Genomic DNA, 14646 nt, shown 5'->3' with positions numbered 1-14646 from the left:
GGAGAAATTGGCCGAGATTTTAGCTAGGGAGGCAGCACCTGTGCTAGCCACCCTAAGCACATCCATCCCCTCCATGAACACTCATTTTTTTTCAAGGTTCGGACACAATCTGGTCATGGTTCAACCTTCTACAGGAAGCTACAGGACTTTCTACAGGAAGTTCTGTATTTTTACCAGAAACATCCTGTAGAAGCCTTTGGGCTGGCCAGAATCAAGTATGGAGAGGGATTTGAAGCTTGAAGTTTGATGAGGAGGCATGCAACCACTATTTTCTTCCATCCTCCACTAATTTCATCTCCTTTCACCACCATTGCCACCATCAGATTGAATATACTTTCACAATCATACCAAAGATGAAACTTCTCTAGGAAAAGGAGCACAGGCAGTGGGAAGAACAAAGAAGCATGGTTTCATGACAGAGAAGAGGACATCACTTCAGAAGCTTGGCATGACAGGGAGGCCACCAAGGTCATCAAAGATGAGGAGATAGATTTGTTGCTCAGAGGATGAGCAACACTTTCAGTAGGGGGGTGATGATGAGCCCCAAAAATGGATAATTATTTGGGCTCATTCAACCTACTAATTCGACTTAATCCACCATTCTCATTAGTTTATTGCATGTTTTTGATTATATTTATGCTAATAGAGTGAATTGGGTTAGTCATTATGCCAATAAGTCTAATGTGTGCTTTGTGTAGACTTTTTGGTCAATTTGGAGACAAAGTCAATGGTTGAAATGAGCACTTGGCAGCCAAATTCGTGGAGAGTATTTTTAGGAAGGTGTTCCCTTAATTTATGGGCCCTTACCTCGAATTCTCCACCATCAGCTCGGAGTTCAAGGGCCACCAAATCAATCAGCACAAGGGCAGCCAAGCAAGTCAAGTAGGACTGTTGTTAACTACAAGTCTTGGGCAGCCGAGTCCCTAAAGTTTAGGACGACTGTTGGGGTCCTCAATTTGTATAAATAAGAAGGCTTAGGGCCTCATTTTGGTTAGCTAGTGGTTAGTCATTTTGTAGCTAGTGGTTAGTCATTTTGTAGCCAATGGTTAGTCATTTTGTAGGCAGAAGTAAGCTAGTTTGTATTTCGATTTTTAGGCAGTAGATTAGCTTTGCTTTCAGCACATTTTCAAGTTCTCCTTGTGGACAGTTTTTGGAATGTAACATTTCTTTTCTTGCTCAATAAAGATGAATCCAGCTTTGCACCAGCTCTAAATCTCTCTTAGGAGGCTATAGCTCTTGGGGTTGGGCCCATCTCAAGCTCCCAATACCTCCTTTGTTTACTTTCATGTGTCTTTGCTGCATTCTTAGAATAAAATCTGCTATTTAGAATTAAATGTTGTGTTGTTATTTAAGTTGCTCTTGATGATTAAAAAGGTTCTTCATGTTCAGATTTACTTGATTAGTTAATCACAGGAAATATATTCAGAAAAAGGCTACCAAGTACTTTGGATCTCACCTCCCCCTCAGTGGAATCATGAGCTGGGACCAATGTGACTTTGTTGCCAACAAAAACACTGTCTTTTTGCTTCACCATGCAATTAGTAGTGTTGGATTTTTAGTTGTCGAACTTGATATCAGTTTTGATTGCATGCTTCAGTTTATGATTGCTTAGTTGCATAGTTATTTCATGTATTTCATTTCGAATAAACTTCTGTTCATTTCCTTTTGCTGTTAGGTCAGATTAGAGTGAAGTAACTAGGTCATAGGTTTTATAAGTGTTTGTTTGTTTAGTTTGAAAAACCACTTGCAGAGTACCTGTTATCCTTCCTTACCTGCCCATACTCCATCCAACCTACCTGCTTCACCCTTCACTTAGAACCCTTACCTTACATTTTCCTCATCCGCTTACTTTGCCATGATTCTCATATTCTTGTGCAACATCGTTTCATCCCTCCTTGAACAGATCTCACCATCTACGCCACTCCTCAACTCCATTCTCCAAGTCTTGAACTCCCCTACACCCCTATTTCACCTCCATACTCATTCCTCCACCTTTTTTCCTCCATCCATGCTTCAAAACCCCATTTCTGAACATCCTGTAGAAAAATTACAGAACATCCTGTAGAAATCCTAAACATCCTGTAGAACCCCTGCAGACTTCCTGTAGAAGCTCACGAATGAGGTTTCTTGATAGCCAAACACTATGAAACTCTCTGGAAGGGTGTTGGGGACTCCTTAGACCCTCTCTGAACCTTCCCGACCTCTTCCAAGCATTTCTCCTCCTTGATCCACCTCTGCACAGTCAAAAATAGTTAAAAGCACATGCATGATAATTCCAACAACTTAATCAAAAATACAAAAAGATGTTTTCTTCAGATAGAGGTAGTCTAGATACATGTATTTTACCTTCACAAAAGTAATGGCATCTCTTTCAGTAGTTTGCATGCTCTCCTTTGCGTCAGTAGGACTAGCTGGTAGAATTAGGGTTTGCTAGGGTTTGCGTTTCTTTTTGGATTTCAGTTTCTTTTTGCAACTAGATTAGCTTCCTTCGAGTTAGCTTTCATCCATCAATTAAAAAGCTTCTTCTAAGAGCTCATAGAAGTTGGCTTAAGCTCCTAGTGGACTTGTGCCAGCTGACCAAGTGACAGCTGCGGCAAGAGCTAGTACTTGTGCATACAGCGCCGTCGCTTCCAAGTTTGTTATGAACTACCGGGTTGATAAAATTAAAGAAGGGAGTTCCAGGAGTTTTAGCATTATTGCTACAATACTGGAGCCCACCATCTTTTTGGCGCCGTTGCCGAGGAAGCGTCAGAGTATTGGTGATTGCCGCTTTTCTTCTATTTTCTACTACAATCTTCTGCTAAGTAGTTTATTTCATTTCCATTATGCAATTTCGTTTCTGCAAAAGTAGATTAGCATTTCCCGCTTTCATAGATTAGCATTTCAATCAAGGATAATTTTAGGGGTGAATGTTCGCCCTTTGGCGAAATTAAGGGGTTTTAAATTTTTAGTGGGCGAATATTTTGTATCATAGTACATTTTTACAAATCACCTCAAATAGCCCACCTTATTTTAAGGGAGAGGGTAAAAAAGGTAAATTTAGCCCTTGAAATTAGGACTTACAACCTTCCATTCACCCATTTTCAAGAACATGTTTTATTTAAGTGAATCCATTCGCCCATTTTCAAGAATAGGTTTTATTTAAGTGAATCCTATGGGCCAACTACCATATTTATAAAAGAGGTATGGTAAATTAATAAAAATATAAATAAATGAGAGGTATGGTAAATAAATAAAACATTTTTTATATTTACTCCATAAGTCACCTTATATACATGTAAGGGTGTAAACAAATAAAAATATAAGTAAAGTGGAGGTATGGTAAATAAATAAAACATCTTTTTATACTTACTCAAAAGGCATGGTAAACAAATAAAAATATAAATAAACTAGATGTATGGTAAATAAATAAAATCTCTTTTTATATTTAGTCCATAACCCTCGTTCTATTTATGAAGGCTCAAGAAAGAGGTTTTATTTAAGTGAACCCTATGGGCCAAATACCATATTTGTAAAAGAGGTATGGTAAATTAATAAAAAATATAAATAAACGAGAGGTATGGTAAACAAATAAAACATTTTATTATATTTACTCCATAAGTCACCTTATATTTACTAAGAATGAAAAAATGGGTTATATTTAGGTGAAACCTATGGCCAAAATACTATGGGACAAATACCATGGACTAGATTGTTATTAATACCATGCAAAAAACCATTATTAACCCTAATATTAGAATTAATAAAAATAAAAATGGCACATGGTATTGACCCATGGTATTCACCAAAATGGAACATGGTATTGACCCATGGTATTCACTTGGAATGTAGCCTATTTAAATGGGGGAATTAAACGAGCATGTAGCCTATGATAAGATTCACTAGGACTTTACAAAGTTTTATTATTTAGTGAAAGACTCGCCAAGATCTTACAAGATTTTATAATTGAGTAAAATATTCGCCATGCCTGGTGAGAGATTCGCCAAAAAATTATATATACATATTATATTATTGATAAAATCGCCTTCCACTTTTTCTATATACCATGGAGATTCGCCCATTTATTATATTTATAAATTTAGGGGGGGTTCTTAAAATTTTCCCTGATTTCAATTCCACAATTTCATTTATGCAAGCATAGATTAGCATTTCAATTCCGCAAGCGTAGACTAGCATTTCATTCCTGCAATTTCATTTGAGCAAAATAGATTAGTCCTTTCCTGCTTTCATTTCAATTCTGCATTTTTATTTTCGCAAGATAGTTAGTTGCAGTTCAATCTATTTCAGTTTTGCAAGTAGAAGTAGAAAAAAGCAAAAATCAACCAAAAAGATTTCATTTCATGCCTTGTAGGAGTAGAGATAAGTTAGAAAAATGATTGCACAACACCCCCACTACTTCACACAGCCAACATTCTCTCTTCTTCGATGGTTGTGATTAAAGAACCCTTAGGTGGACAACAAGACATATTTGAAGAACCTCAAGGGAAGAAGAAGAAGAAACCATTCCTCTGGAGCGAATGGCTACAAGCAGAAATTTTGGGAGCAGCACCTTGTCGAAAGACGAATTTGAAAATCAGATCGAAGAGTTCAAGAGTGATATGAGGCAGTTTCTTGCCATGCAACTGGATACCTTGCGGATCCAAAAGAAGCAAGAAGAAGCCAAGAGGGCTTTGGCCATTTTTTGTCCTAGGTGCACTAGAAAGCATCCTAGGAACAAATGTCCATTGTACTCCATAGAAGTGTGTTTTGTCTGTGAAGAATACCATCCTATAGATCAGTGCCCTTCCTTACCCAGAATTAAAGCTGCATATCAGAGAGCCAAAGGAGCCACTGAATCACTATATTATATGAACCAAAGGAGGCCGCATGGACCTAGATCTTACCAGCAGGAACTGCAAGGGGCATCCGAGACCTATTATGACCCCTATCAAGCCACTTTCATGCCTTCTTGGGGTCCCCCTGCTCATCCTTCCTGGTTCACACCTCCTCCTTGTTCCTTCAGAGATCCATATTATGCCCAACCAGCTGCTCATTCGTTTCACTCTTATGCTCAGCCAAAGCCTCAGTGGAATGCACCTCATCAGGGGTGGAGGCCCCAATACAACACTCCTCCCGCTTATTTTCCTCCACCACCTGCTCATCCACAACCATCACCTCCTGCTTCACCAAGGCAACCCCAAATTCCTACCCAACCACAACCCCATCCACACCCATCTCAAATATACACCCCCACTCAGCTACCTGTACCGCCATTTCCAAAACCATACAATGGAGTAGCTCAACCCAATTACAAAGCTGAGGCACAACATGTCCAAATGACTCCTCTTGAGCTCAACGATCTTCACCATAACTCAAGAAGAGTGTTGCAAAGCAGATATTATATTGACAACATTGAAGGACCAAAGGAAAAAGAAGATTCAAAAGAGGAGATCAAAGAACCATGGGCTGCACTTGATGAAGAGAAGAGTTCAGAATCAGAGATCAAGAGAGTTCCCTCATGGTTACCATCAAATCCTCCATGTACTCAAGAGAAAGATCAGCAAAAAGAGGAAGATGAGAAAGTCATGTTAGAAGGTGACATGAAACATGATCCAGATCAGCAAAAGAACCAAGGATATCAGAGCTATATTGAGATATGGTTTCAGACAGTCACTAAGTTGCAGCAGTACTCTCTTCCTCAGCTATGTTTGATGCCTTCAAGGTCAGATCATTTGGTCTCTGAGATCTGGATACCTATCAAAGCATGCATTTCAAGCCTTCACATCATCTTGTCTCTAATCTCGATGTGCACATGGTTCCATTGGAAGTATTCTTATACTTGAGAACAATTTTGTTTTTCAAGTAGGGTAGGGTAGAAAAAAAAAAGAAAAAAAATGAAAATAAGAAGAGAATAAAAATCTAAGGTGAAGATTGCGTGCCCCAGGCTTGGCAGAAATGGAGAAGATTGTAGTGTAGCAACGAAAGAAGGACACCAAGTTGTGCCTCGCACAATTGGATGAGAGGACACGCCAAGAACAAGAAGCAGCCACATGGTAGAAGGCGACCGATGTAGCAGTAGAAGCACATACGAGAGAAACCACAACCACGCCCACCAGAGAGGTCAAGGAAGGCTAGGAAATGTCCTCAGAGCAACATAATAGGAAAGTGGACAGGGAGGAGGACTGCGCAGATCCCAATACGACATCAACACAGCACAAGCAGCCACACAACCCAGAGAAAGCAACCCCTGGGAAAAAAGGGAAAGCCACAAAGATGTCCATCGACCTGATCACGCTCATAGAATGTGATTTATTGGATATCAGCAAAACGATTCGGGAAGTCACGAAGGATGTGCTCCAGGGATTGCGGATGGAGCAGAGCACTATTTTGGGGGCACTCAACACGTAGCTACAAGGTTTATAGGTACAAAACCCCGAAACAGGAACCCTGGCCCAGCATGTCGCAGTAGAAACCAATGAGGCCAAACAGCCGCTGCGCAACCGTATGGGTAACACCTTCATCTTGCCCGAAGGCATGTTAGCCACAGTGAGCAAGGATGACTGGGCTGTGATGAGTAGCATGAAAGGCATCTGTTTGAACTTGGCTACCCTACTGCGCAAAATACTGTACCAACTGTAGGATGGGGTCATCGCCGAACTCCTCGCTTAGGAAGGCTGAATGATCTAGGTCCTGCATGAGCAAAAAATCAACATGGACCATCTCAGCATCCAGAGGGATGAGTTGATGGCCGAGGCTAGCGGATTGGAGTAGGACATAGAGGATGCATGTAGGAGCGTTCTAGAGTTAGCCATACCGGCAGAGCTACCAGCAGCAGAACAGGTCCATAGATTGGCGGTCGGAGTCCACGAGGCCTAGGAGGAAACGACAAAGGTTCCATTGGAGATGAACCTGCAAATCGTCCAGTTGCGATTAAAGGTGTAGCCCTCCACACCCCTAGAAGTCAGAGAGCAGCGTGCCTGCTCTATCTAGATGTGGTTGGAATGAATTGGCCAGGCGACACAGGGGTGCACTGGGATGTTGGAACAAGCACTAACCATACTTACACACCTGCAGGAAGACCCAAACCTACAACGCCTAGAGACAGAGGCGCGCGAGTTGCAGTAGGAGTATGAAAATGTCTGGGGCACCATGCAGATGGTTGCCCTTACTCAACGACTCGCTTGAATACAGTATGCAAGGGCACTGAAGGACCGAATAGATGCTGCACACCAAAAAGAAGCTCTGCTTAAATCACACATCTAGCCATGGATTGATGAAGCGTTCACAGTCACGACTACCATTGAAGGGAAGCTGGCAAAGATGTGGGAATTGTATATAGTTGGATAGGAATGTGACCCTACTCACGAAAGTTCAGAGATACGTGTGCAACAATTAGAACAGGTAGCAAAACAGTGTGTTGCAGACACCCAAGTTGCACGAGACTTGCTGCATGGATTTTGTGCAAAGATCGTCGCACTAGTAGAGTGACTAAAGACAAGTCACGATGATTGTGTTGGGGGCCTGTTGGGTAGCAGATCCCCCCATAGAGGGTTTTTGGGGCTTGAAGCCTGAATTTTGGTAAAGTGTAATGTAAAGACCCCGCAAAATGCGAGCGCGGAGCATGAGAGTCTAGTGTTTTCTTCCCTAAAATAATATAATTTAATGTATGGTATGTCGGCCTACCCATGGTCCATGGACCATGGGATTATATAAATAGAGCGAGGCTCTAAGTGTAAATTCATTCTTAGTTTTGAGAAGTATGACATAGATGCAAAGGCATGGTTAGAAGATATAAGTGAAATCTGAAGTGTATTGGGTCATAGTGGTAGGTAGAGGCTCTGCAGCTGAGTGCGTAAAGGCCTAGTAGAGTCTGTAACTGAGTGTGCGGACCCATGCAGCTGAGTGTTTAGGGCGCAGTTGGCTTTGTAACTGAACTTGAGTATTAATAAAGATAAGATTGACTCAGAATATTGTGCATCTGCTTGTAGATCTGTATTTCTATGTTTTGGTTATTCTTTATGCATTTATAATGTTTTCAAGTACGTGCACTAATCTGAATGTTGAACAAGTAATAAGAATATTGGGTCCACAAAAACTAAGCTAAGCACTAATATAATAATAAGGAACGGATTAGATCGGAACAATACAAAGGTGCACGTGGGTTACGAAGAATAGGAAGCTGCGTGGAGCAGCACAACGCATAGATTAGGATCGCGAACCTCCAAACCCTCATCAAGACATCCCTAGGGTGCAAAAACCTGGTTCTAGCACCCTCCCATACTACTTCGGGTGAGAATTCAGTCCACGCTCAATAGACTATTGTCAAAAGGGCCAGTAGTATCAAGATTTTCTTGGCTAAACTCATTGCTGAACCTAGGTGAGGCCCCACATAGCCAACACATTTGCTCAAAATGAGCACTGCATCCCCGATCTAGGCCTTCCTCTGCGGTTGGCACTGGGTTTCCTGTAAATTCCCTATAGAATATCGGCCTTTGGAAGTATCTAGATGCTTCTATAAACCGTTGAAATGGATTCAGAAGGCTCATCACAATCAGGAATGGCTGTTGGTTTGCTGAGAATGAGTACTAGTAGCTCCTAAAACTGCTTCCAACCCCTGGTGGCCTTGAGCTCCAAAATCTCCTTGGATAAAAATCTCCTTGAATATGGCTTCTTTAGCTTTTATAGACTATTCCATTGGCTTTAGAAGGCTTTAGTTAGCCTAGTTGGCCTCTTGTTTCACTCTCTTAGGTCGAAAAATGCTCCTGGAGTGCCTTTAGGCAGTTTCTCCTAGAGATCCTCCACTAATTTTGGTTAACTACACTTAACTGAAGTTAATTTTGGCATGACCGCCATTTTTTAGCACTCCGCCAAGCTAACCCTCAGAGCTGGCAGTTATTGTAACCATATGGCATGCATGTGATCAGTTAATCCACTAGTAGTTGTTGGCTTGTTGGGGCCTGACCCAAGTTCAGAAGTGATTTAGCCAAACAAATCTTGAAACTACCGGCCCTTTCGGTAACAGTCCGTAGAGCGCGGACTGAGGTCTCACCTAAGGTAGTATGGGAGTGTGCTGGAACCAAGTTTCTGCACCCTAGGGATGTCTTGATGATGTCTAGGAGGTTCGCAAACCGATCCTGCGCACTTGCACTGCTCTGCGCAACTGTTTGACCTTCGCATAGCTCTGTAAAGAGCATGAAGAGGTGCTATCTAGATCCTTTATCCTTACCGTGTTATTATTATAGATATTAACTTAATTTTGTGGGCCTAATATTCTCATCAATCATTCAACATTCATAACAAATGCGTAAAATCATAAATTGTAAAGAGATGCATAAGAATATAATAGAAGCATAAACACACAAATGTACGAGCAGATGCACAATATCTCAGAATCCACTTATCTTTTATTAAACATCTGTTCAGTTACAATCCCAACTCCACCCTTAGTACTCAGCTACAGGGATCCACACACACAGTTGAGGACTCTACCAGGCCTCTGCACACACAGCTACAGAGCCTCTCCTTACTACTACAACCCAAGACTCAGACTTATAGACTCAGAACGAAATCCTTATCCCAAAACCATATTACTTCAGATCAAGACTGAAAAACTCACTTCTACACTAAGAGCCTCGCTCTATTTATACATTCGAATGGTCCGCAGACCATGGGTAGGCCGACACATTCTATATTAAATTGCAATATTTTAGGGCGGACAACCCTATACTCTTGCACTCCACGTCCACATTTCGTGGGGTCTTACATTACTTTTGACCAAAATTCAGGCTACAAGCCCCAAAAATCTGCTACAGTGGGATCTGCTGCCCTACAGGCCCCTAACACAATCATCATGACTCATCTCGAGTCACTCGCCTGGTGCGGTGATCTTTGCGTGAAATTCATCCAGCAACCTCTGCGCTTCGCTTACATCCGTAACACATTCTTCCTCTATCCGCTATCCGCTATACCTGTTGTGTGTGTATCTCCAACGCTTCGTTGTTAGGTGCATTTCTTACCTAAGTTTATATACGCCCTACATCTATGTCATCTTTCCCTTGATCTTGGTGGTGACCGTGAATTCTTCCTCGAGCCAAGGTTGGATGCATTCTTTAAGCACTGCTTCTTTCTGATGCGCGACATCCACTTGTTCCTTTAGAGCCCGGGCCTCCCTCATCTTAGTTGCTAAGTAAGTACAACCATATGCATGGTCCCTCGGACATTGTCATAGGCCTACTGCAACTCCTGCGCTTTTGTCTCTAACTGTTTTAGCATTGGGTCTTCCTATAATGAAGTGAGGGTGAAGAGTGACTGATCTAACAAGCCTGTGCAATCCTGTATGGCACACTCTATTACTTCCAACCTAGATTGAATGGCGTGGTGCCACTACTTTTTGACTTCCGGTGGTGTAGAGGGCTATGCCTTCAGCCTCAGCTCCACAATCTACAGGTTGAGGTCCAGCTGGATCCTTGTTGCTTCCTCCTTTTCCTCGCGGAATCAACTGGCTAGTTTGTGGATCCGTATACCTACTGGTAAGTCTACTGCGATCTCTAGCTCAGGGACACGGTGACATTATTCCTCAATGATTTGATCCAACTACTGAGTCTGTGCTACCGCTTCATCGCGTTGGAGGCTCAACTGCTCGATGTTGATTCATTCTTCACTGAGAATTTGTATTGGGCATCCTTTCCTAGCGCAGAGCTCTGTCATCGCTTCATCGTGCAACTGGTATAATATCTCTCGCGAAAGGGCAGCCAAGTTTAGGCCAAGTCCCTTGAGCTGGCCTACCATAGCTCTATCCTCTGTATTATCCATTGTCAGTGCTCCTTTTTTCAGTGCAACAGTATTTGCCATTTTGACCTGCAGCAATTGCTGGGTTGTTGATGTACCCTTAGCCCCATAGACAACTACTGTTCCCTGCTGTGGGGCCAGCACCTGAAGTTCTTGGAGTTGCACCATCAACGCCCCCAACACATTCTACTACTCTGTCATTGCCTCCTGGAGTGCCTCCCTGGTGACTTTGCGAACTATGTCGCCGATGTCATATAGGTCACCCTCGATTAGTGTAATAAGCTCCCCATCCAACTTGGAAGCCTTGGTCTTCTTCTGTGGCCCTGTTCGTTCTGTCCCACGCAGTCATTTCAATTGTGTAGAGGTGGTGCTTTGGTCTTTTCCTTCCATTGTATCATCTGTCCCATGCCCTGTGGTCAAGTTCAGGCCTCTTTCTTCCTGTGTCATAGCGGCCCCTACTACTGCTGCCTTTTCCATGGTGGCCTTCGTTGCCTCCCGGGATGCCTGTACTTCTTTAGCCAGCTATTCGTTCCACTTCTATTATGCTAGCAGCTTGGCGATAGCCTTCTGTCTTTGAACCTTCGTCTCATCGCGCACCACCAAATCTGGTGCGCGCCATTCCAGTGGCCATGTGTCGAGCACTGCGAAAATAGTGTCATCTATTGCGATGAAGGGGACTGTGGTCCACTTCTGCTCCGGATCCTTTTGCGCCCTGATATACACATTGTGCATATCTGCTTTAAAGTCTGCAAAGCTCCTCAAACTGTCGTATGTGGAGGTGGATAGGCGCGGCCTTTTTGTTGATCCACAGTCATACGCTTTCCTCCATCAGTACCTAGAAGATCTTGGTTTCTCGGATTTGCGTGGCATCCTTCATCGCCCATAGCGACGCATATTTTGCTGCCTCTCGCCAGTCATGGTTAAGGGGAGGAAACTGACTATCCTCAGGAAATTCTCCTATAACTAACAGGATGGATAAGAGAAACCATCCGTAGTGGAAGGTCTTACCCTTCTCTTGGGCCTCCCTGCAGTTCGTAAGGAACTCCTCATAGAGGAACTATGCCCAGTTGAACCGTACCCCTTTTGCGCATTGCTCGGCCAGCGCGATGACCATTAGTATTACCTCATTGCCACGACATTTTATCATCACCTTTCCTGCCAACAATTGGGTAGTGACGCTAACCCCTCTTTCCTGAATACTAGTAATAATGTAACCCCTCTACTTTTTCTCCAACTTATATTTCTTTTTCATGGCCTTCGCAATCGCCAAGTCTCCACTTGTGCCAGCTATTTCCACGGGGTCCCTTCCCGTATAGGGAAGTCGAGAAATCCTATGAATGAGCTCTACCATGATGGGAATGGGCTCCTCTAGCCACAAGTACCCATCGTACACCAGGAAAAGTAGTTTCTTGATGACAAATATCATGATTGGGGCCCGATGAAAGTGTGAAATCGATAGGAGGTGGAGTAGCCTCACCTCCTCTCAGAAATGGCTGCAGTGTTGTAACTACCCCCTCCATGCTTTGTTCCATCAGCTAGCTAGTTTCCAAATGAAATTCTCACTATCCGCGAGGTCCCAGTCTTCAAACTTCATAGCGGGTACGTGGCCCACAGTCGAACCTTCAAACAGAACTCTCATGGGGAGGAACAAGTTGTTAAGTGTGTAGAAATTTTGAATAATATGACACATATTCAACAGAGATTATCCTGATCATACAATTTAAGCGGAACATGTATAATACATAATCTCCTCTACGTTGATCATCAAATTACAGAAGCAGAAACATCCACAGGCACACATAGAAGCATCAATCAAACTCATAAACACAGTATGTATCCCGGGGAAAGCATCTCGCTAAAAACCCCACACTATCTGTATATTATATTGATTGAATCATGTAACAATACAAAGCATAATACTTCTCACAAGTATCTCCACCTGTTACACACAATACAGCTCAGATTTGATCTCCAAATCTCTCCCGCTGCTTGCCTGCCTCCACTGCTCAAACCTGCTCGAGAACTGATGAGAATAGCTTCCCAAACTCGATTTTACACTGCAAAATAGTCACTCACTCTTTGTGGACGTGAGCAACAGCTATAATATCATGAAGATACGTGAGCAAACTCATTGGCATACTCAATCCCTTGATTGTGCAAATCATCATGCACAGCTATAGTCACAACTGATAGCAATCTGATCCTCTAACACCTGTCCCTGCTGAACTGAACATGCACTGACATGCAACTGAGTTAACTGATGTATTCTATAGTTGCATTATGAGTTAATAACTTGTGAATTAATTAATAACTAATTCACCCAACTCATCTTTAGTCTATTGATCAGTTAGACTAAATACAACCAGTTTAACAAAGCTAAACTGAACACAACTCCATCAACTGTACCTCCAGTCCACTAAACTCAACTCACTTGAGTTATAACTGAAGTCATGCATGCAACAACTCAACTGACTCATAAGAAAAACGAATTTCCTTCTGACAACTGCATGTGCCACTTCCGTAGCTCAAACTGAAGTGCTCCAAGAGAATAAGATTAAGTTTATAGTCCAAATATTATTGTGAGATAATAATATTTGACTTTTCTATTTTTGACTTTGATCACTCACACTGTGATCACTCACACTGTAATCACTCACACTGTGATCACTCACACTTTCATCAAAAATAGAAGTCCATCTATTTTTCCCAACTTGATCAATCATCCATAGACATGATCCATATGTCTAAAAATAGACTTGCGCCAAAAATAGCCTGCGGGCCCACTTAGTGAAGGCGACTCTTTTCACTAAGCTCCATCATCTTGTTGCACTCTCAACAAGCATTTCTTGTTGCACACTTTTCAACACTCCCTCTCAACAAGAAAGGCTTCCTCTCAAACCCGATCCTGTAACTCTGGAATGTTCTCCATGCAACACATTTGGCCGGTCCACTTGCTCTGTCATCAAAGTCTCTGACTGCTATTGCCTCTGTCAACTGAAACTCTGCATCTCTGTGCTCTTCAGTATCTGACTGCTCTAGCCTCTGTCACCTTGATCTCTGACTGCATCTGTGTTGCTGCTGGTTCTATCTCCCAGCATTGCATCCGCACTGCACCTCCAAACTGACCTCCCTGTTGGGATAGAAACATCCTCTGATGCTGAAGCTCTACCTGCTGCTGACAAGTGCTCCCTCTCTGACATCTGCGCTACTGCAACATCTCCATGCATCTCGCACCATTGCACACCTCTCTGTGCCACCTAACACTGTGCAAAACACTTGTGCCTCTCGCATTGCTACAGCCTGCTAGCTATGCGCTGTCCTGGGATTCCCTGCACTGTCGCTCTCTCTGCCGCTCCATCCGCATCTGTCTCTACCCAATCAGTCAGTTCCTGCTACTACACATCGGGGCTCCCGTAGCAAGGTCTCATCCAAGAGGTTGGGTACCTCAAGGATCTTGCCCCTCCTCCTTGGGATGATCAATCCACATCACCCCACCTCCTACCTGGAGGTATGGCTGCATGCGATCCCTCAGCCCACCTGGCTTGAAGTTTCCCCCTACTGGAGGTCTCTGGATGAGTAGATGTCTCTACTCGATCTCCTTTCAGCTTCCCTTGTTGTGGCTGCTCCACAACCTCCTGAAGCTGCTGCACCAATCGTGGCTCCTCCACAATTGTCTGAGACTTCTTCTGGCTCTGCATGTTGAGAGGTAATATACGCTCCCTCTCAACCACCAAGTCTCCATCAATTGCCTCACTTCTCAAGGCTTTGCATGCATCTTGAACCTCAAGAGCATACAGGTTCTTGACTCGTGAACCCTCCTCATGACAACGAAAGCATCTCACCTTCGATTTGTCAACATTCTTCCCATCACTGGAAGAA

This window comes from Pinus tabuliformis, chromosome 9, assembly GCF_031772625.1.
Source record: "Pinus tabuliformis cultivar Carrire ecotype Pingquan chromosome 9, CPIR1, whole genome shotgun sequence".
Taxonomy (NCBI): domain Eukaryota; kingdom Viridiplantae; phylum Streptophyta; class Pinopsida; order Pinales; family Pinaceae; genus Pinus; species Pinus tabuliformis.
Note: the sequence above shows the minus strand (reverse complement) of the source record.